Genomic DNA, 23,615 nt, shown 5'->3' with positions numbered 1-23,615 from the left:
TGGCTAGCCAGCTAGCCAGCCCTGTGGGCCTTGCTGCTGCTGCAGCCAAAAAACAAAAGGTGGTGCTGCTGCTGCTTCTGCTGCTTCTGCTTCTGCTTGTGTCTGGCCCCTGTTGGAGCGTCCAGGCACAGGACTTCTGCTGCTGCTGACTAAATGGCCTCCTTAATTGGATCATTTGAGTAGCCAGCACACCTGTGCAGGTAGGGCATGACATGATAGGCAGCTGCCTTGATAGCGGGTGGGTGCTGAATGTTCCTAATTGACAAAATAAGATTAATGCTTATGAAGAAATATAAAATCTCATCCCTTCCCCAATATCGCGCCACACCCCTACCCCTTAATTCCCTGGTTGAACGTGATGGACATATGTCTTTTTTCGACCGTACTAACTATGTAACTATGTAACATAACATGGGGGGGGGGGGGGGGGGTCTCCTGGCTGTTCACACAGGTGTGTCATTGCTGTACATTGACCATGCATTGCTTCTGTGGTATTGCAAAGGCAAAGACAAATGCTTCCAGCCATCCATTGCACTAATGGATTGGTCATCAGCTGGCTGTCTATGTCCCGCATCAATATAGACCAAAGTACAGAGGGTTAGGCTATGCTATTGTGCACCTACCTGATGCATCAGAAGGTGCGAGGCCCTTGCTAAATTCTGTGCACAGACTTTGAGATCTATGCTTTAGACTGTATCTAAACCTGCTCCAACATGGACTGACATTCTGGCCTACTTTCAGCCGATGCGACTTGTCTGTCGCTGAACAGTCGCTTTTTATGTATTCAGCACCTATGTATAATGTTGTAAAAATGCTCTAGAAGCTAAAGTCGCAGAAATGTCACACATATTTGGCCTGCAACTTTCTGTGCGACAAATTCAGACAGGAAAAATCAGTATAAATCCTTAGAAAATTATCCCCCAGTGTCTCCATCTGCTGGCGGTATTGAATAAGCATTGCTGCACTGATGGGGTATGCATTAGACGAAAAAAAAGAAGAAAAAGAAGAATAATACGCCCAGAAAAGAGGCGAAAAGGAGAAAAACGTAAAAAAACGTGAAAAAAAAGTAAGAGGAAGAGAAGGGAAAAAAAGGTGGAAATGGGTTTAAAAGTGATTTCGGCGGAGAAATATATATATATATATATATATATATATATATATATATATATATATATATGCGCACACACACACATAGATATAAACGTATTCTCCGTTGAGATATTGCAGCCGCTGCTGTGTCCAGGCCCAGGAGCCTTAGCACTGTGCTGTGATGTCACTCAATACCACTGACATCACTAGGTGTAAACAACATCTCTCCTTTGCTGTGTATGTGACTATGGAGCTGTTTGGTGATGTCGTCTATTACGGCCTTCATAGAAGCAACAGGAGATTGTTGCATCCATCTTGAACCCTCAGAACTACAGTGCTATGATGTCACTCACTTCCACAGGCCTTGCAGAGTGTAAACAACAACAACCCAGCTTTGTTGTGTATGTAACCAAAGGGATTTGTGATGTCACCTAGAACCTTCACAGCAGCGACAGCTTTATGAGGAGCATCAGCACTGCTCTGCCTGAGCAGAACCATCACCGCCATAGGTTGTCAAATAACCCGGATTTAACCCACACAGGTAAGTCCAATGGGGTGCAGGCATGTCCTCTATGCTTACAGCTTCCCGTGGGTGTTGGTTTGATACCGTTTGGGGACAGCCAAGGAGGCATCTGCAGGCAACAAAGGTAGGTGTGTGCTTGTGTGTGTGTTTCCTATGCAGATCCTAAGCCCAGTGTCACATGCAAGTAGGAGGAGTAAGAAGGGTTCCTGGCAAATCCGGGTTATGGATTGCATTTAAAAAGGCCCCGTGGGAGTGCAATGGGCCCCTGTCTTGCTGCTTAGCAATAATGGTATGGGTTTAGGTTCTGCTGTGTGTACTGGTGGTTGACTGCCCCCCAGCCCAGAGTGTGCATGGAAAATTGTCTGGCAGCCTCCCTGACAGCAAGCAGTGATAGTGCCCATGAAGGGGACCTTGTTGGGCCCGCCCCTTTCACGGTTATCGCTTCTCGGCCTTTTGGCTAAGATCAAGTGTAGTATCTGTTCTTATCAGTTTAATATCTGATACGTCCCCTATCTGGGGACCATATATTAAATGGATTTTTGAGAACGGGGGCCGATTTCGAAGCTTGCTTCCGTCGCCCTATGCATTGACCCGATATGGCAGTATCTTCGGGTACAGTGCACCACCCCCTTACAGGGTTAAAAAGAAAGATTCCTACTTTCATTGCTACCTGCTTGCTGGCTAGCCAGCTAGCCAGCCCTGTGGGCCTTGCTGCTGCTGCAGCCAAAAAACAAAAGGTGGTGCTGCTGCTGCTTCTGCTGCTTCTGCTTCTGCTTGTGTCTGGCCCCTGTTGGAGCGTCCAGGCACAGGACTTCTGCTGCTGCTGACTAAATGGCCTCCTTAATTGGATCATTTGAGTAGCCAGCACACCTGTGCAGGTAGGGCATGACATGATAGGCAGCTGCCTTGATAGCGGGTGGGTGCTGAATGTTCCTAATTGACAAAATAAGATTAATGCTTATGAAGAAATATAAAATCTCATCCCTTCCCCAATATCGCGCCACACCCCTACCCCTTAATTCCCTGGTTGAACGTGATGGACATATGTCTTTTTTCGACCGTACTAACTATGTAACTATGTAACATAACATGGGGGGGGGGGGGGGTCTCCTGGCTGTTCACACAGGTGTGTCATTGCTGTACATTGACCATGCATTGCTTCTGTGGTATTGCAAAGGCAAAGACAAATGCTTCCAGCCATCCATTGCACTAATGGATTGGTCATCAGCTGGCTGTCTATGTCCCGCATCAATATAGACCAAAGTACAGAGGGTTAGGCTATGCTATTGTGCACCTACCTGATGCATCAGAAGGTGCGAGGCCCTTGCTAAATTCTGTGCACAGACTTTGAGATCTATGCTTTAGACTGTATCTAAACCTGCTCCAACATGGACTGACATTCTGGCCTACTTTCAGCCGATGCGACTTGTCTGTCGCTGAACAGTCGCTTTTTATGTATTCAGCACCTATGTATAATGTTGTAAAAATGCTCTAGAAGCTAAAGTCGCAGAAATGTCACACATATTTGGCCTGCAACTTTCTGTGCGACAAATTCAGACAGGAAAAATCAGTATAAATCCTTAGAAAATTATCCCCCAGTGTCTCCATCTGCTGGCGGTATTGAATAAGCATTGCTGCACTGATGGGGTATGCATTAGACGAAAAAAAAGAAGAAAAAGAAGAATAATACGCCCAGAAAAGAGGCGAAAAGGAGAAAAACGTAAAAAAACGTGAAAAAAAAGTAAGAGGAAGAGAAGGGAAAAAAAGGTGGAAATGGGTTTAAAAGTGATTTCGGCGGAGAAATATATATATATATATATATATATATATATATATATATATATATATATGCGCACACACACACATAGATATAAACGTATTCTCCGTTGAGATATTGCAGCCGCTGCTGTGTCCAGGCCCAGGAGCCTTAGCACTGTGCTGTGATGTCACTCAATACCACTGACATCACTAGGTGTAAACAACATCTCTCCTTTGCTGTGTATGTGACTATGGAGCTGTTTGGTGATGTCGTCTATTACGGCCTTCATAGAAGCAACAGGAGATTGTTGCATCCATCTTGAACCCTCAGAACTACAGTGCTATGATGTCACTCACTTCCACAGGCCTTGCAGAGTGTAAACAACAACAACCCAGCTTTGTTGTGTATGTAACCAAAGGGATTTGTGATGTCACCTAGAACCTTCACAGCAGCGACAGCTTTATGAGGAGCATCAGCACTGCTCTGCCTGAGCAGAACCATCACCGCCATAGGTTGTCAAATAACCCGGATTTAACCCACACAGGTAAGTCCAATGGGGTGCAGGCATGTCCTCTATGCTTACAGCTTCCCGTGGGTGTTGGTTTGATACCGTTTGGGGACAGCCAAGGAGGCATCTGCAGGCAACAAAGGTAGGTGTGTGCTTGTGTGTGTGTTTCCTATGCAGATCCTAAGCCCAGTGTCACATGCAAGTAGGAGGAGTAAGAAGGGTTCCTGGCAAATCCGGGTTATGGATTGCATTTAAAAAGGCCCCGTGGGAGTGCAATGGGCCCCTGTCTTGCTGCTTAGCAATAATGGTATGGGTTTAGGTTCTGCTGTGTGTACTGGTGGTTGACTGCCCCCCAGCCCAGAGTGTGCATGGAAAATTGTCTGGCAGCCTCCCTGACAGCAAGCAGTGATAGTGCCCATGAAGGGGACCTTGTTGGGCCCGCCCCTTTCACGGTTATCGCTTCTCGGCCTTTTGGCTAAGATCAAGTGTAGTATCTGTTCTTATCAGTTTAATATCTGATACGTCCCCTATCTGGGGACCATATATTAAATGGATTTTTGAGAACGGGGGCCGATTTCGAAGCTTGCTTCCGTCGCCCTATGCATTGACCCGATATGGCAGTATCTTCGGGTACAGTGCACCACCCCCTTACAGGGTTAAAAAGAAAGATTCCTACTTTCATTGCTACCTGCTTGCTGGCTAGCCAGCTAGCCAGCCCTGTGGGCCTTGCTGCTGCTGCAGCCAAAAAACAAAAGGTGGTGCTGCTGCTGCTTCTGCTGCTTCTGCTTCTGCTTGTGTCTGGCCCCTGTTGGAGCGTCCAGGCACAGGACTTCTGCTGCTGCTGACTAAATGGCCTCCTTAATTGGATCATTTGAGTAGCCAGCACACCTGTGCAGGTAGGGCATGACATGATAGGCAGCTGCCTTGATAGCGGGTGGGTGCTGAATGTTCCTAATTGACAAAATAAGATTAATGCTTATGAAGAAATATAAAATCTCATCCCTTCCCCAATATCGCGCCACACCCCTACCCCTTAATTCCCTGGTTGAACGTGATGGACATATGTCTTTTTTCGACCGTACTAACTATGTAACTATGTAACATAACATGGGGGGGGGGGGGGGTCTCCTGGCTGTTCACACAGGTGTGTCATTGCTGTACATTGACCATGCATTGCTTCTGTGGTATTGCAAAGGCAAAGACAAATGCTTCCAGCCATCCATTGCACTAATGGATTGGTCATCAGCTGGCTGTCTATGTCCCGCATCAATATAGACCAAAGTACAGAGGGTTAGGCTATGCTATTGTGCACCTACCTGATGCATCAGAAGGTGCGAGGCCCTTGCTAAATTCTGTGCACAGACTTTGAGATCTATGCTTTAGACTGTATCTAAACCTGCTCCAACATGGACTGACATTCTGGCCTACTTTCAACCGATGCGACTTGTCTGTCGCTGAACAGTCGCTTTTTATGTATTCAGCACCTATGTATAATGTTGTAAAAATGCTCTAGAAGCTAAAGTCGCAGAAATGTCACACATATTTGGCCTGCAACTTTCTGTGCGACAAATTCAGACAGGAAAAATCAGTATAAATCCTTAGAAAATTATCCCCCAGTGTCTCCATCTGCTGGCGGTATTGAATAAGCATTGCTGCACTGATGGGGTATGCATTAGACGAAAAAAAAGAAGAAAAAGAAGAATAATACGCCCAGAAAAGAGGCGAAAAGGAGAAAAACGTAAAAAAACGTGAAAAAAAAGTAAGAGGAAGAGAAGGGAAAAAAAGGTGGAAATGGGTTTAAAAGTGATTTCGGCGGAGAATATATATATATATATATATATATATATATATATATATATATATGCGCACACACACACATAGATATAAACGTATTCTCCGTTGAGATATTGCAGCCGCTGCTGTGTCCAGGCCCAGGAGCCTTAGCACTGTGCTGTGATGTCACTCAATACCACTGACATCACTAGGTGTAAACAACATCTCTCCTTTGCTGTGTATGTGACTATGGAGCTGTTTGGTGATGTCGTCTATTACGGCCTTCATAGAAGCAACAGGAGATTGTTGCATCCATCTTGAACCCTCAGAACTACAGTGCTATGATGTCACTCACTTCCACAGGCCTTGCAGAGTGTAAACAACAACAACCCAGCTTTGTTGTGTATGTAACCAAAGGGATTTGTGATGTCACCTAGAACCTTCACAGCAGCGACAGCTTTATGAGGAGCATCAGCACTGCTCTGCCTGAGCAGAACCATCACCGCCATAGGTTGTCAAATAACCCGGATTTAACCCACACAGGTAAGTCCAATGGGGTGCAGGCATGTCCTCTATGCTTACAGCTTCCCGTGGGTGTTGGTTTGATACCGTTTGGGGACAGCCAAGGAGGCATCTGCAGGCAACAAAGGTAGGTGTGTGCTTGTGTGTGTGTTTCCTATGCAGATCCTAAGCCCAGTGTCACATGCAAGTAGGAGGAGTAAGAAGGGTTCCTGGCAAATCCGGGTTATGGATTGCATTTAAAAAGGCCCCGTGGGAGTGCAATGGGCCCCTGTCTTGCTGCTTAGCAATAATGGTATGGGTTTAGGTTCTGCTGTGTGTACTGGTGGTTGACTGCCCCCCAGCCCAGAGTGTGCATGGAAAATTGTCTGGCAGCCTCCCTGACAGCAAGCAGTGATAGTGCCCATGAAGGGGACCTTGTTGGGCCCGCCCCTTTCACGGTTATCGCTTCTCGGCCTTTTGGCTAAGATCAAGTGTAGTATCTGTTCTTATCAGTTTAATATCTGATACGTCCCCTATCTGGGGACCATATATTAAATGGATTTTTGAGAACGGGGGCCGATTTCGAAGCTTGCTTCCGTCGCCCTATGCATTGACCCGATATGGCAGTATCTTCGGGTACAGTGCACCACCCCCTTACAGGGTTAAAAAGAAAGATTCCTACTTTCATTGCTACCTGCTTGCTGGCTAGCCAGCTAGCCAGCCCTGTGGGCCTTGCTGCTGCTGCAGCCAAAAAACAAAAGGTGGTGCTGCTGCTGCTTCTGCTGCTTCTGCTTCTGCTTGTGTCTGGCCCCTGTTGGAGCGTCCAGGCACAGGACTTCTGCTGCTGCTGACTAAATGGCCTCCTTAATTGGATCATTTGAGTAGCCAGCACACCTGTGCAGGTAGGGCATGACATGATAGGCAGCTGCCTTGATAGCGGGTGGGTGCTGAATGTTCCTAATTGACAAAATAAGATTAATGCTTATGAAGAAATATAAAATCTCATCCCTTCCCCAATATCGCGCCACACCCCTACCCCTTAATTCCCTGGTTGAACGTGATGGACATATGTCTTTTTTCGACCGTACTAACTATGTAACTATGTAACATAACATGGGGGGGGGGGGGGGGGGCTCCTGGCTGTTCACACAGGTGTGTCATTGCTGTACATTGACCATGCATTGCTTCTGTGGTATTGCAAAGGCAAAGACAAATGCTTCCAGCCATCCATTGCACTAATGGATTGGTCATCAGCTGGCTGTCTATGTCCCGCATCAATATAGACCAAAGTACAGAGGGTTAGGCTATGCTATTGTGCACCTACCTGATGCATCAGAAGGTGCGAGGCCCTTGCTAAATTCTGTGCACAGACTTTGAGATCTATGCTTTAGACTGTATCTAAACCTGCTCCAACATGGACTGACATTCTGGCCTACTTTCAGCCGATGCGACTTGTCTGTCGCTGAACAGTCGCTTTTTATGTATTCAGCACCTATGTATAATGTTGTAAAAATGCTCTAGAAGCTAAAGTCGCAGAAATGTCACACATATTTGGCCTGCAACTTTCTGTGCGACAAATTCAGACAGGAAAAATCAGTATAAATCCTTAGAAAATTATCCCCCAGTGTCTCCATCTGCTGGCGGTATTGAATAAGCATTGCTGCACTGATGGGGTATGCATTAGACGAAAAAAAAGAAGAAAAAGAAGAATAATACGCCCAGAAAAGAGGCGAAAAGGAGAAAAACGTAAAAAAACGTGAAAAAAAAGTAAGAGGAAGAGAAGGGAAAAAAAGGTGGAAATGGGTTTAAAAGTGATTTCGGCGGAGAAATATATATATATATATATATATATATATATATATATATATATATGCGCACACACACACATAGATATAAACGTATTCTCCGTTGAGATATTGCAGCCGCTGCTGTGTCCAGGCCCAGGAGCCTTAGCACTGTGCTGTGATGTCACTCAATACCACTGACATCACTAGGTGTAAACAACATCTCTCCTTTGCTGTGTATGTGACTATGGAGCTGTTTGGTGATGTCGTCTATTACGGCCTTCATAGAAGCAACAGGAGATTGTTGCATCCATCTTGAACCCTCAGAACTACAGTGCTATGATGTCACTCACTTCCACAGGCCTTGCAGAGTGTAAACAACAACAACCCAGCTTTGTTGTGTATGTAACCAAAGGGATTTGTGATGTCACCTAGAACCTTCACAGCAGCGACAGCTTTATGAGGAGCATCAGCACTGCTCTGCCTGAGCAGAACCATCACCGCCATAGGTTGTCAAATAACCCGGATTTAACCCACACAGGTAAGTCCAATGGGGTGCAGGCATGTCCTCTATGCTTACAGCTTCCCGTGGGTGTTGGTTTGATACCGTTTGGGGACAGCCAAGGAGGCATCTGCAGGCAACAAAGGTAGGTGTGTGCTTGTGTGTGTGTTTCCTATGCAGATCCTAAGCCCAGTGTCACATGCAAGTAGGAGGAGTAAGAAGGGTTCCTGGCAAATCCGGGTTATGGATTGCATTTAAAAAGGCCCCGTGGGAGTGCAATGGGCCCCTGTCTTGCTGCTTAGCAATAATGGTATGGGTTTAGGTTCTGCTGTGTGTACTGGTGGTTGACTGCCCCCCAGCCCAGAGTGTGCATGGAAAATTGTCTGGCAGCCTCCCTGACAGCAAGCAGTGATAGTGCCCATGAAGGGGACCTTGTTGGGCCCGCCCCTTTCACGGTTATCGCTTCTCGGCCTTTTGGCTAAGATCAAGTGTAGTATCTGTTCTTATCAGTTTAATATCTGATACGTCCCCTATCTGGGGACCATATATTAAATGGATTTTTGAGAACGGGGGCCGATTTCGAAGCTTGCTTCCGTCGCCCTATGCATTGACCCGATATGGCAGTATCTTTGGGTACAGTGCACCACCCCCTTACAGGGTTAAAAAGAAAGATTCCTACTTTCATTGCTACCTGCTTGCTGGCTAGCCAGCTAGCCAGCCCTGTGGGCCTTGCTGCTGCTGCAGCCAAAAAACAAAAGGTGGTGCTGCTGCTGCTTCTGCTGCTTCTGCTTCTGCTTGTGTCTGGCCCCTGTTGGAGCGTCCAGGCACAGGACTTCTGCTGCTGCTGACTAAATGGCCTCCTTAATTGGATCATTTGAGTAGCCAGCACACCTGTGCAGGTAGGGCATGACATGATAGGCAGCTGCCTTGATAGCGGGTGGGTGCTGAATGTTCCTAATTGACAAAATAAGATTAATGCTTATGAAGAAATATAAAATCTCATCCCTTCCCCAATATCGCGCCACACCCCTACCCCTTAATTCCCTGGTTGAACGTGATGGACATATGTCTTTTTTCGACCGTACTAACTATGTAACTATGTAACATAACATGGGGGGGGGGGGGGGGGGTCTCCTGGCTGTTCACACAGGTGTGTCATTGCTGTACATTGACCATGCATTGCTTCTGTGGTATTGCAAAGGCAAAGACAAATGCTTCCAGCCATCCATTGCACTAATGGATTGGTCATCAGCTGGCTGTCTATGTCCCGCATCAATATAGACCAAAGTACAGAGGGTTAGGCTATGCTATTGTGCACCTACCTGATGCATCAGAAGGTGCGAGGCCCTTGCTAAATTCTGTGCACAGACTTTGAGATCTATACTTTAGACTGTATCTAAACCTGCTCCAACATGGACTGACATTCTGGCCTACTTTCAGCCGATGCGACTTGTCTGTCGCTGAACAGTCGCTTTTTATGTATTCAGCACCTATGTATAATGTTGTAAAAATGCTCTAGAAGCTAAAGTCGCAGAAATGTCACACATATTTGGCCTGCAACTTTCTGTGCGACAAATTCAGACAGGAAAAATCAGTATAAATCCTTAGAAAATTATCCCCCAGTGTCTCCATCTGCTGGCGGTATTGAATAAGCATTGCTGCACTGATGGGGTATGCATTAGACGAAAAAAAAGAAGAAAAAGAAGAATAATACGCCCAGAAAAGAGGCGAAAAGGAGAAAAACGTAAAAAAACGTGAAAAAAAAGTAAGAGGAAGAGAAGGGAAAAAAAGGTGGAAATGGGTTTAAAAGTGATTTCGGCGGAGAAATATATATATATATATATATATATATATATATATATATATATATATGCGCACACACACACATAGATATAAACGTATTCTCCGTTGAGATATTGCAGCCGCTGCTGTGTCCAGGCCCAGGAGCCTTAGCACTGTGCTGTGATGTCACTCAATACCACTGACATCACTAGGTGTAAACAACATCTCTCCTTTGCTGTGTATGTGACTATGGAGCTGTTTGGTGATGTCGTCTATTACGGCCTTCATAGAAGCAACAGGAGATTGTTGCATCCATCTTGAACCCTCAGAACTACAGTGCTATGATGTCACTCACTTCCACAGGCCTTGCAGAGTGTAAACAACAACAACCCAGCTTTGTTGTGTATGTAACCAAAGGGATTTGTGATGTCACCTAGAACCTTCACAGCAGCGACAGCTTTATGAGGAGCATCAGCACTGCTCTGCCTGAGCAGAACCATCACCGCCATAGGTTGTCAAATAACCCGGATTTAACCCACACAGGTAAGTCCAATGGGGTGCAGGCATGTCCTCTATGCTTACAGCTTCCCGTGGGTGTTGGTTTGATACCGTTTGGGGACAGCCAAGGAGGCATCTGCAGGCAACAAAGGTAGGTGTGTGTTTGTGTGTGTGTTTCCTATGCAGATCCTAAGCCCAGTGTCACATGCAAGTAGGAGGAGTAAGAAGGGTTCCTGGCAAATCCGGGTTATGGATTGCATTTAAAAAGGCCCCGTGGGAGTGCAATGGGCCCCTGTCTTGCTGCTTAGCAATAATGGTATGGGTTTAGGTTCTGCTGTGTGTACTGGTGGTTGACTGCCCCCCAGCCCAGAGTGTGCATGGAAAATTGTCTGGCAGCCTCCCTGACAGCAAGCAGTGATAGTGCCCATGAAGGGGACCTTGTTGGGCCCGCCCCTTTCACGGTTATCGCTTCTCGGCCTTTTGGCTAAGATCGGGGTTTATTGCCTCGGTCGGCGCTGAGGGTGCGAGTGAACTGCGCCGCGACTAGCTGCGTAGGTGATCAAGACTGTGGTACTCGTTACCGACAGATTTGGAAAGATGGCTGGATCCAACATGTCTGCAGTGGAGAAGACCGTACGCATCAAGGTGCTAACCACGGATCGTTTAAGAAACAGCATTGAATACATCGGCCATACCATTGTGGAGCGACTGGCAGGATTTTCCTTGAGCGACCTCTTTTGTGTCCAGGAGAACAAGCGCCAAGGTATTTATGACGTGTCCTTCTTATATGATGCTGACTGCCAGAACTTTTATGAGTGCTTAAAACGGAACAGTGGAAGTGAGGTTTTGCGGGATGTGTCCTTTTATCCCCTTTTTGAAATGGGGACAAAGACTTTGTTTATCCACATGTACAATCCGTTTGTTGATGTCTCTATGATTAAGAACTTCTTGAGCATCTATTGTGAGTCTATTGCTGGTGGTACTAAGCAGACAAGCAGCATTGGTGTATTTAATGGCACGTATAAGTTCTTTGTGAAGTTGCGGCTTGATGGAGATTGCATTGGAGGCGTTAAGCACCCTCCGGCGAACTTTACCATTGCTGGTTTCAGAGGTTATCTCTATTACTACGGACAGCCATCTTTCTGTAGAAATTGTCTATTGTTTGGACATGTGAAGGAGGCCTGCCCTGGCAGTAAGAAATGCAGGAACTGTAAGCAACCGGGGCATGAGGCGGGTGCATGTCCACACCCGAGGACCTGTGACCTATGTGGGGAAGCTGGCCATGTGTACAAGAACTGTCCAGTGTTGAAGAGGAGGGAGGAGGAGAGGAGAATGGAAGAGGAAATGGTGGAGAGGAGGAGGGCAGCGGCAGCTGCGGCTGCAGTGGTTCCTGCAAGAGAGAGCGTTATTATTGGAGAGGTACAGAGTCCTGTGGTGGTAGAGGAGCAAGTAAAGGTGGTGGAGGAGCAAGTGGTGGTGGAGGAGGAGCAAATGGCGGTGCAAGTGGAAGAAGGGGAGATTGAGGATGCTCCCAGTCCCCCGGCTGAGGAGTCGCCGCAAATTGAAGAGTGGTCTTCTTCTGAGGGTGAAGACCGTGAGGAGAGACATAGAGAGAGAGAGGATGACTTTGATCTTTTTCGTCCCCCCAAGAAGACGGCCAGGAAGCTTTCTGGTGGACAGATGGAGTCGACGCTGGTGGCTACGGACAATCGGTATCAACCGCTATCTGAGAGCGACATGGATGCGTGCTCTGCGGGAGAAGCTTCTCCCACACCGCTGAGGAAAGCTACCTAAATAACTTTCTTTTTTCTGTCAAATTCTTCCTTAGGGTTGTTAAGATGGTGGTATGTCTTTTTTAGTAGGTTCTATAAACGTTAGAGTCTTTAGAAGTAAAGTCAGAAGGACAGTAATTTTGGAGGACTTGGCAGGGAAAAAAGCGGACATTATTTGTTTGCAGGAATGTGGGCTAAATGATATTCCGGGGAAGGGAGAATGGGCTTATGGTCCTGCTGTTTGGTCGGTGTCTGGGCATAATAGGAATGATGGGGTAGGAGTGCTTTTTAAGAGCTTTAAGTTTGAAGTTTGTAGTTATGTGGTAATAGAGGAGGGGAGGTGTATCATGGTGGAGGTTAAGGTGCAGGGGGTTAAATTTAGGTTGATAAATGTGTATGCGCCGGTAAGGAGGGAGGAGCGGGTGGGGTTGTTGGAGGTAATTAAGAGGTTTCTGCCGGGTAAAATACCTTTGGTGTGGGTGGGGGATTTCAACTGTGAAATTGAGGGGAATGTGGATGTATCTGGGAATATTCTTAAAAGTATGGTGTGTGACTTTAAGTTAAAGGATGTGGCTGAAGCGTGTGGAGTGTGTCCTTTGTTAGATACATATTATTCTGATAGTGGAAGTCATAGTTCCAGACTTGATATGTGTTTTGTGTCTAAGGGTGTGTTATGTAAGAATTATATGCAAGAAAAAGTAGGATATTCAGATCATGAGTATGTGTGTTGTGAGTTAGTATTGGATGCAGATTGTGTGAGTGGGAGGGGTGTATGGAAATTAAATGTTAAATTGTTGGAAGTGGAAGGAGTGCATGATAGATATGTTAATAAGTATTGGGGTTGGTGTAAGAAAAAGAATGATTTTCCTGATATATTGTGTTGGTGGGAATGGGTTAAGGGTCAAACAAAAGTTTTCTTTAAAAGAGAGGGATATAAGCGGAATGCTGGGAGGAAGAAGAAGTATGAATGGTTGAATAAAAGATTGGTGTTTCTCAATAAGTTAAAGAAGTATGGCTGGAGTGTGGGTGAGCAGATTGAGGTTGTGAAGAGTGATCTAAAAAATTGGTTGAATGAGAAAGGTAAAGAGTTGATGTATCAAGCAAAACTTGATAAGTTAGAGAAAGATGAGAAATGTTCGAGATATTTCTTTAAAAAAGTTATTGGGAAGAGAGAGGATATGGTAAGAGTGTATGATGATGATGGCTGTCTGGTTAAAGGTAAAGCTGTGTTGGGAGTGGTTAAAAAATTTTATGAAGAGTTGTATGCGGTAAAAGATTGTGAAGAGGACTTGCAGGATGAAGTGTTGAGAGTGCTTGATAAGAGAGTGGATGGTAGTGAATATGGGACTCTGATGAGAGAGATTGGAGAGGAGGAAGTGAAGAGGACTGTGGATAGTATGTCAAGAAATAAAACGCCTGGAGAGGATGGGTTGCCTGTTGAATTTTATGCTTGGATTTGGGATGTTGTGAAGGATGATTTGGTGGAAGTGTATAGGTATATGTGGAGGAATGAGAGAATGGTGGAAAGTATGAAGAGTGGAGTGGTTGTGTTGATTTATAAGAAAGGTGATGTGAATGATGTGAGGAATTGGAGGCCGATAACTTTGTTGAATGTAGATTATAAGGTGTTTGCTAAAATAATTACAAATAGGATGAGAGATGTGGTTGAGCAGGTGATTGGAGAAGAACAAGTGTGTGGAGTGCCTGGGAGAAGAATAAATGAAAATTTGTGTTTGTTGAGAGATTTGTTATGGGATAGTATGAGTAGGAAACAGGAGGTTAGAGTGATGTCGATAGATTTTGAAAAAGCGTTTGATCGTCTGTCACATAGGTTTTTGTTTAGAGTATTAGTGAGAATGGGATTCCCGGGTGATTTTGTAAATGTTGTAAGGATGCTGTATGATGGAGTATATAGTAAGGTTTTGATAAATGGTTGGATGTCTGAGAAGGTGAAAGTATGTTCTGGTGTAAGGCAGGGTTGTCCGTTGTCCCCTATGGCTTTTATATGTGCTATGGAGCCATTATTAGAGATGTTGCGGCGGGATAAGTGTGTTAGAGGGTTAAAAATTCCAGGGAGTGGTGGGAGAGAAGTCAAAGTTTTGGCCTACATGGATGATGTGTGTATTTTGGGAGAGTCTGTGGCTGTTATGAGAAGGGCAAAGTTACTAGTTGGATTGTTTTGTGGAGCGTCTGGGTTTAAGGTGAATTGGGACAAAAGTGAGTATAAATGTTTTGGTAGTATGCAAGGAAGTGAGGATGTGGGTATGAAGAATATTGAAGGTGGTATTCAGGTTTTAGGTGTTAAAATGGATGAAAGATTGGATGGGAGAGAAAGTTGGGATGATGTGGAGAAGAGAGTGTCCAAAAAATTGAGTCTTTGGAGGTTGAGAGATTTGTCTATGGTTGGGAAAGTGCTGGTTGTGAAAAGTGTAATATTGCCTATTTTATTGTATGTGGCAATAGTGTTTCCGCCAAGTTATATGGTTTTAAGGAAGTTGAAAAGAATTTTGTTTGTGTTTTTTTGGGGTACAAAAGTGGAAAGAGTGAGGAGAGAAGTTGTGATGAAGGATGGTAGTAAGGGTGGAATGGGATTTCCAAATCTAGATGTGTATTTGGGGGTGAATGTGGTGTTTGCGGTTAGAAGGATGATGAGAGGAGAAAAGAATTTTGCATGTATGTTGAGATATTTAGGTGGGCGTGTGTTATGCAAATTAGGCTGGCTGGAGAGAGATTTGAGAGTGCCTTATGCGTTTGTGTGCCCGAGTTGGTATTTGTATGTGGAAAAGTTTTTGGAGAGTTATAGGTTGATTGGTGTGAGAAAGGAGTTGTTTGAAAGTAAGAAGAATGTGTTTAGGTATGTCGCCGCAAGTGAGGTGGAGTGTCCGATTAATATGGTAAGAGGCCAGGATGTGTCTAAGGTGTGGAAGAGTTTAATGACAGATGGAATATCAAATAGACAGAGAGAGATAGGATGGCAGTGTTTGCATGGAGCCCTACCAGTAAGAGAGTTCCAAAGGAATAGAGGTATTGGAAGGAGTGAAATATGTCCGAGGGAAGATTGTAGTGGGGTTGAAAGTGTGATGCATGTGATTTGGAATTGTGACATGGCTCAGAATGTATGGAGAGGGATAGGTCCGTTGTGTAAGGAGTTGACTGGGATTAATAGGTTGTCATATGAGGTTGTGATGTTTGGTCTTAGTATGATTGGAAGAAAGAATGAAAGGGTGTTGTTTGTGTTGTTGGCGATTGTGAAGGAAGTCTTGTGGGATGTTAGAAATTTATATGTGTTTAAGAGAAAAGATGTGACTGTGGAAGGAAGTTTAAGAATGATTCTGGATAGGTTGTACACCGTTTATTTACGTGATAAAAAGAAATTAGGTGAAATAGATGCAGAGGGGATATGGAAATTTTTGAAGTGGAGACATGTTGTAAGGGTGTAATGGTGATGGCATTTGAATTTGTTTTGAATTTGCTTTGAACAAATAAAGAATGACCTAATGATGAGTTAGACTTTACCATGAGTCAAAAATGACGCGTTATCTAAGTGGTGTTTAGTCTAAACCTGAAGGTTTATAAAAAAAAAAAAAAAATCTGTTCTTATCAGTTTAATATCTGATACGTCCCCTATCTGGGGACCATATATTAAATGGATTTTTGAGAACGGGGGCCGATTTCGAAGCTTGCTTCCGTCGCCCTATGCATTGACCCGATATGGCAGTATCTTCGGGTACAGTGCACCACCCCCTTACAGGGTTAAAAAGAAAGATTCCTACTTTCATTGCTACCTGCTTGCTGGCTAGCCAGCTAGCCAGCCCTGTGGGCCTTGCTGCTGCTGCAGCCAAAAAACAAAAGGTGGTGCTGCTGCTGCTTCTGCTGCTTCTGCTTCTGCTTGTGTCTGGCCCCTGTTGGAGCGTCCAGGCACAGGACTTCTGCTGCTGCTGACTAAATGGCCTCCTTAATTGGATCATTTGAGTAGCCAGCACACCTGTGCAGGTAGGGCATGACATGATAGGCAGCTGCCTTGATAGCGGGTGGGTGCTGAATGTTCCTAATTGACAAAATAAGATTAATGCTTATGAAGAAATATAAAATCTCATCCCTTCCCCAATATCGCGCCACACCCCTACCCCTTAATTCCCTGGTTGAACGTGATGGACATATGTCTTTTTTCGACCGTACTAACTATGTAACTATGTAACATAACATGGGGGGGGGGGGGGGGGTCTCCTGGCTGTTCACACAGGTGTGTCATTGCTGTACATTGACCATGCATTGCTTCTGTGGTATTGCAAAGGCAAAGACAAATGCTTCCAGCCATCCATTGCACTAATGGATTGGTCATCAGCTGGCTGTCTATGTCCCGCATCAATATAGACCAAAGTACAGAGGGTTAGGCTATGCTATTGTGCACCTACCTGATGCATCAGAAGGTGCGAGGCCCTTGCTAAATTCTGTGCACAGACTTTGAGATCTATGCTTTAGACTGTATCTAAACCTGCTCCAACATGGACTGACATTCTGGCCTACTTTCAGCCGATGCGACTTGTCTGTCGCTGAACAGTCGCTTTTTATGTATTCAGCACCTATGTATAATGTTGTAAAAATGCTCTAGAAGCTAAAGTCGCAGAAATGTCACACATATTTGGCCTGCAACTTTCTGTGCGACAAATTCAGACAGGAAAAATCAGTATAAATCCTTAGAAAATTATCCCCCAGTGTCTCCATCTGCTGGCGGTATTGAATAAGCATTGCTGCACTGATGGGGTATGCATTAGACGAAAAAAAAGAAGAAAAAGAAGAATAATACGCCCAGAAAAGAGGCGAAAAGGAGAAAAACGTAAAAAAACGTGAAAAAAAAGTAAGAGGAAGAGAAGGGAAAAAAAGGTGGAAATGGGTTTAAAAGTGATTTCGGCGGAGAAATATATATATATATATATATATATATATATATATATGCGCACACACACACACATAGATATAAACGTATTCTCCGTTGAGATATTGCAGCCGCTGCTGTGTCCAGGCCCAGGAGCCTTAGCACTGTGCTGTGATGTCACTCAATACCACTGACATCACTAGGTGTAAACAACATCTCTCCTTTGCTGTGTATGTGACTATGGAGCTGTTTGGTGATGTCGTCTATTACGGCCTTCATAGAAGCAACAGGAGATTGTTGCATCCATCTTGAACCCTCAGAACTACAGTGCTATGATGTCACTCACTTCCACAGGCCTTGCAGAGTGTAAACAACAACAACCCAGCTTTGTTGTGTATGTAACCAAAGGGATTTGTGATGTCACCTAGAACCTTCACAGCAGCGACAGCTTTATGAGGAGCATCAGCACTGCTCTGCCTGAGCAGAACCATCACCGCCATAGGTTGTCAAATAACCCGGATTTAACCCACACAGGTAAGTCCAATGGGGTGCAGGCATGTCCTCTATGCTTACAGCTTCCCGTGGGTGTTGGTTTGATACCGTTTGGGGACAGCCAAGGAGGCATCTGCAGGCAACAAAGGTAGGTGTGTGCTTGTGTGTGTGTTTCCTATGCAGATCCTAAGCCCAGTGTCACATGCAAGTAGGAGGAGTAAGAAGGGTTCCTGGCAAATCCGGGTTATGGATTGCATTTAAAAAGGCCCCGTGGGAGTGCAATGGGCCCCTGTCTTGCTGCTTAGCAATAATGGTATGGGTTTAGGTTCTGCTGTGTGTACTGGTGGTTGACTGCCCCCCAGCCCAGAGTGTGCATGGAAAATTGTCTGGCAGCCTCCCTGACAGCAAGCAGTGATAGTGCCCATGAAGGGGACCTTGTTGGGCCCGCCCCTTTCACGGTTATCGCTTCTCGGCCTTTTGGCTAAGATCAAGTGTAGTATCTGTTCTTATCAGTTTAATATCTGATACGTCCCCTATCTGGGGACCATATATTAAATGGATTTTTGAGAACGGGGGCCGATTTCGAAGCTTGCTTCCGTCGCCCTATGCATTGACCCGATATGGCAGTATCTTCGGGTACAGTGCACCACCCCCTTACAGGGTTAAAAAGAAAGATTCCTACTTTCATTGCTACCTGCTTGCTGGCTAGCCAGCTAGCCAGCCCTGTGGGCCTTGCTGCTGCTGCAGCCAAAAAACAAAAGGTGGTGCTGCTGCTGCTTCTGCTGCTTCTGCTTCTGCTTGTGTCTGGCCCCTGTTGGAGCGTCCAGGCACAGGACTTCTGCTGCTGCTGACTAAATGGCCTCCTTAATTGGATCATTTGAGTAGCCAGCACACCTGTGCAGGTAGGGCATGACATGATAGGCAGCTGCCTTGATAGCGGGTGGGTGCTGAATGTTCCTAATTGACAAAATAAGATTAATGCTTATGAAGAAATATAAAATCTCATCCCTTCCCCAATATCGCGCCACACCCCTACCCCTTAATTCCCTGGTTGAACGTGATGGACATATGTCTTTTTTCGACCGTACTAACTATGTAACTATGTAACATAACATGGGGGGGGGGGGGTCTCCTGGCTGTTCACACAGGTGTGTCATTGCTGTACATTGACCATGCATTGCTTCTGTGGTATTGCAAAGGCAAAGACAAATGCTTCCAGCCATCCATTGCACTAATGGATTGGTCATCAGCTGGCTGTCTATGTCCCGCATCAATATAGACCAAAGTACAGAGGGTTAGGCTATGCTATTGTGCACCTACCTGATGCATCAGAAGGTGCGAGGCCCTTGCTAAATTCTGTGCACAGACTTTGAGATCTATGCTTTAGACTGTATCTAAACCTGCTCCAACATGGACTGACATTCTGGCCTACTTTCAGCCGATGCGACTTGTCTGTCGCTGAACAGTCGCTTTTTATGTATTCAGCACCTATGTATAATGTTGTAAAAATGCTCTAGAAGCTAAAGTCGCAGAAATGTCACACATATTTGGCCTGCAACTTTCTGTGCGACAAATTCAGACAGGAAAAATCAGTATAAATCCTTAGAAAATTATCCCCCAGTGTCTCCATCTGCTGGCGGTATTGAATAAGCATTGCTGCACTGATGGGGTATGCATTAGACGAAAAAAAAGAAGAAAAAGAAGAATAATACGCCCAGAAAAGAGGCGAAAAGGAGAAAAACGTAAAAAAACGTGAAAAAAAAGTAAGAGGAAGAGAAGGGAAAAAAAGGTGGAAATGGGTTTAAAAGTGATTTCGGCGGAGAATATATATATATATATATATATATATATATATATATATATATGCGCACACACACACATAGATATAAACGTATTCTCCGTTGAGATATTGCAGCCGCTGCTGTGTCCAGGCCCAGGAGCCTTAGCACTGTGCTGTGATGTCACTCAATACCACTGACATCACTAGGTGTAAACAACATCTCTCCTTTGCTGTGTATGTGACTATGGAGCTGTTTGGTGATGTCGTCTATTACGGCCTTCATAGAAGCAACAGGAGATTGTTGCATCCATCTTGAACCCTCAGAACTACAGTGCTATGATGTCACTCACTTCCACAGGCCTTGCAGAGTGTAAACAACAACAACCCAGCTTTGTTGTGTATGTAACCAAAGGGATTTGTGATGTCACCTAGAACCTTCACAGCAGCGACAGCTTTATGAGGAGCATCAGCACTGCTCTGCCTGAGCAGAACCATCACCGCCATAGGTTGTCAAATAACCCGGATTTAACCCACACAGGTAAGTCCAATGGGGTGCAGGCATGTCCTCTATGCTTACAGCTTCCCGTGGGTGTTGGTTTGATACCGTTTGGGGACAGCCAAGGAGGCATCTGCAGGCAACAAAGGTAGGTGTGTGCTTGTGTGTGTGTTTCCTATGCAGATCCTAAGCCCAGTGTCACATGCAAGTAGGAGGAGTAAGAAGGGTTCCTGGCAAATCCGGGTTATGGATTGCATTTAAAAAGGCCCCGTGGGAGTGCAATGGGCCCCTGTCTTGCTGCTTAGCAATAATGGTATGGGTTTAGGTTCTGCTGTGTGTACTGGTGGTTGACTGCCCCCCAGCCCAGAGTGTGCATGGAAAATTGTCTGGCAGCCTCCCTGACAGCAAGCAGTGATAGTGCCCATGAAGGGGACCTTGTTGGGCCCGCCCCTTTCACGGTTATCGCTTCTCGGCCTTTTGGCTAAGATCAAGTGTAGTATCTGTTCTTATCAGTTTAATATCTGATACGTCCCCTATCTGGGGACCATATATTAAATGGATTTTTGAGAACGGGGGCCGATTTCGAAGCTTGCTTCCGTCGCCCTATGCATTGACCCGATATGGCAGTATCTTCGGGTACAGTGCACCACCCCCTTACAGGGTTAAAAAGAAAGATTCCTACTTTCATTGCTACCTGCTTGCTGGCTAGCCAGCTAGCCAGCCCTGTGGGCCTTGCTGCTGCTGCAGCCAAAAAACAAAAGGTGGTGCTGCTGCTGCTTCTGCTGCTTCTGCTTCTGCTTGTGTCTGGCCCCTGTTGGAGCGTCCAGGCACAGGACTTCTGCTGCTGCTGACTAAATGGCCTCCTTAATTGGATCATTTGAGTAGCCAGCACACCTGTGCAGGTAGGGCATGACATGATAGGCAGCTGCCTTGATAGCGGGTGGGTGCTGAATGTTCCTAATTGACAAAATAAGATTAATGCTTATGAAGAAATATAAAATCTCATCCCTTCCCCAATATCGCGCCACACCCCTACCCCTTAATTCCCTGGTTGAACGTGATGGACATATGTCTTTTTTCGACCGTACTAACTATGTAACTATGTAACATAACATGGGGGGGGGGGGGGGTCTCCTGGCTGTTCACACAGGTGTGTCATTGCTGTACATTGACCATGCATTGCTTCTGTGGTATTGCAAAGGCAAAGACAAATGCTTCCAGCCATCCATTGCACTAATGGATTGGTCATCAGCTGGCTGTCTATGTCCCGCATCAATATAGACCAAAGTACAGAGGGTTAGGCTATGCTATTGTGCACCTACCTGATGCATCAGAAGGTGCGAGGCCCTTGCTAAATTCTGTGCACAGACTTTGAGATCTATGCTTTAGACTGTATCTAAACCTGCTCCAACATGGACTGACATTCTGGCCTACTTTCAGCCGATGCGACTTGTCTGTCGCTGAACAGTCGCTTTTTATGTATTCAGCACCTATGTATAATGTTGTAAAAATGCTCTAGAAGCTAAAGTCGCAGAAATGTCACACATATTTGGCCTGCAACTTTCTGTGCGACAAATTCAGACAGGAAAAATCAGTATAAATCCTTAGAAAATTATCCCCCAGTGTCTCCATCTGCTGGCGGTATTGAATAAGCATTGCTGCACTGATGGGGTATGCATTAGACGAAAAAAAAGAAGAAAAAGAAGAATAATACGCCCAGAAAAGAGGCGAAAAGGAGAAAAACGTAAAAAAACGTGAAAAAAAAGTAAGAGGAAGAGAAGGGAAAAAAAGGTGGAAATGGGTTTAAAAGTGATTTCGGCGGAGAAATATATATATATATATATATATATATATATATATATATATATATGCGCACACACACACATAGATATAAACGTATTCTCCGTTGAGATATTGCAGCCGCTGCTGTGTCCAGGCCCAGGAGCCTTAGCACTGTGCTGTGATGTCACTCAATACCACTGACATCACTAGGTGTAAACAACATCTCTCCTTTGCTGTGTATGTGACTATGGAGCTGTTTGGTGATGTCGTCTATTACGGCCTTCATAGAAGCAACAGGAGATTGTTGCATCCATCTTGAACCCTCAGAACTACAGTGCTATGATGTCACTCACTTCCACAGGCCTTGCAGAGTGTAAACAACAACAACCCAGCTTTGTTGTGTATGTAACCAAAGGGATTTGTGATGTCACCTAGAACCTTCACAGCAGCGACAGCTTTATGAGGAGCATCAGCACTGCTCTGCCTGAGCAGAACCATCACCGCCATAGGTTGTCAAATAACCCGGATTTAACCCACACAGGTAAGTCCAATGGGGTGCAGGCATGTCCTCTATGCTTACAGCTTCCCGTGGGTGTTGGTTTGATACCGTTTGGGGACAGCCAAGGAGGCATCTGCAGGCAACAAAGGTAGGTGTGTGCTTGTGTGTGTGTTTCCTATGCAGATCCTAAGCCCAGTGTCACATGCAAGTAGGAGGAGTAAGAAGGGTTCCTGGCAAATCCGGGTTATGGATTGCATTTAAAAAGGCCCCGTGGGAGTGCAATGGGCCCCTGTCTTGCTGCTTAGCAATAATGGTATGGGTTTAGGTTCTGCTGTGTGTACTGGTGGTTGACTGCCCCCCAGCCCAGAGTGTGCATGGAAAATTGTCTGGCAGCCTCCCTGACAGCAAGCAGTGATAGTGCCCATGAAGGGGACCTTGTTGGGCCCGCCCCTTTCACGGTTATCGCTTCTCGGCCTTTTGGCTAAGATCAAGTGTAGTATCTGTTCTTATCAGTTTAATATCTGATACGTCCCCTATCTGGGGACCATATATTAAATGGATTTTTGAGAACGGGGGCCGATTTCGAAGCTTGCTTCCGTCGCCCTATGCATTGACCCGATATGGCAGTATCTTCGGGTACAGTGCACCACCCCCTTACAGGGTTAAAAAGAAAGATTCCTACTTTCATTGCTACCTGCTTGCTGGCTAGCCAGCTAGCCAGCCCTGTGGGCCTTGCTGCTGCTGCAGCCAAAAAACAAAAGGTGGTGCTGCTGCTGCTTCTGCTGCTTCTGCTTCTGCTTGTGTCTGGCCCCTGTTGGAGCGTCCAGGCACAGGACTTCTGCTGCTGCTGACTAAATGGCCTCCTTAATTGGATCATTTGAGTAGCCAGCACACCTGTGCAGGTAGGGCATGACATGATAGGCAGCTGCCTTGATAGCGGGTGGGTGCTGAATGTTCCTAATTGACAAAATAAGATTAATGCTTATGAAGAAATATAAAATCTCATCCCTTCCCCAATATCGCGCCACACCCCTACCCCTTAATTCCCTGGTTGAACGTGATGGACATATGTCTTTTTTCGACCGTACTAACTATGTAACTATGTAACATAACATGGGGGGGGGGGGGGGGTCTCCTGGCTGTTCACACAGGTGTGTCATTGCTGTACATTGACCATGCATTGCTTCTGTGGTATTGCA

General features: G+C 45.5%; 8 non-coding genes across 8 annotated transcripts; all 8 read left to right on the top strand.

Annotated features, from left to right (window-relative positions):
* Positions 1 to 2,049: 2,049 nt before the first annotated feature.
* On the top strand, positions 2,050 to 2,240 carry LOC130323849 (U2 spliceosomal RNA). The gene has a single exon (XR_008869039.1). It is a non-coding gene; the product is annotated as a U2 spliceosomal RNA (small nuclear RNA).
* A 2,094-nt stretch (positions 2,241 to 4,334) lies between these two features.
* On the top strand, positions 4,335 to 4,525 carry LOC130323862 (U2 spliceosomal RNA). The gene has a single exon (XR_008869051.1). It is a non-coding gene; the product is annotated as a U2 spliceosomal RNA (small nuclear RNA).
* Positions 4,526 to 6,614: 2,089 nt separating this feature from the next.
* On the top strand, positions 6,615 to 6,805 carry LOC130323861 (U2 spliceosomal RNA). Its single transcript, XR_008869050.1, has one exon. It is a non-coding gene; the product is annotated as a U2 spliceosomal RNA (small nuclear RNA).
* Positions 6,806 to 8,897: 2,092 nt separating this feature from the next.
* On the top strand, positions 8,898 to 9,088 carry LOC130323856 (U2 spliceosomal RNA). Its single transcript, XR_008869046.1, has one exon. It is a non-coding gene; the product is annotated as a U2 spliceosomal RNA (small nuclear RNA).
* A 6,952-nt stretch (positions 9,089 to 16,040) lies between these two features.
* Positions 16,041 to 16,234, top strand: LOC130323857 (U2 spliceosomal RNA). The gene has a single exon (XR_008869047.1). It is a non-coding gene; the product is annotated as a U2 spliceosomal RNA (small nuclear RNA).
* Positions 16,235 to 18,320: 2,086 nt separating this feature from the next.
* LOC130323860 (U2 spliceosomal RNA) lies at positions 18,321 to 18,511 on the top strand. Its single transcript, XR_008869049.1, has one exon. It is a non-coding gene; the product is annotated as a U2 spliceosomal RNA (small nuclear RNA).
* A 2,085-nt stretch (positions 18,512 to 20,596) lies between these two features.
* LOC130323858 (U2 spliceosomal RNA) lies at positions 20,597 to 20,787 on the top strand. Its single transcript, XR_008869048.1, has one exon. It is a non-coding gene; the product is annotated as a U2 spliceosomal RNA (small nuclear RNA).
* A 2,090-nt stretch (positions 20,788 to 22,877) lies between these two features.
* LOC130323847 (U2 spliceosomal RNA) lies at positions 22,878 to 23,068 on the top strand. Its single transcript, XR_008869038.1, has one exon. It is a non-coding gene; the product is annotated as a U2 spliceosomal RNA (small nuclear RNA).
* Positions 23,069 to 23,615: the final 547 nt, after the last annotated feature.

This window comes from Hyla sarda, unplaced genomic scaffold (assembly GCF_029499605.1).
Source record: "Hyla sarda isolate aHylSar1 unplaced genomic scaffold, aHylSar1.hap1 scaffold_2558, whole genome shotgun sequence".
NCBI classification, from domain to species: domain Eukaryota; kingdom Metazoa; phylum Chordata; class Amphibia; order Anura; family Hylidae; genus Hyla; species Hyla sarda.
This window is presented reverse-complemented; position numbering and strand designations above follow the sequence as displayed.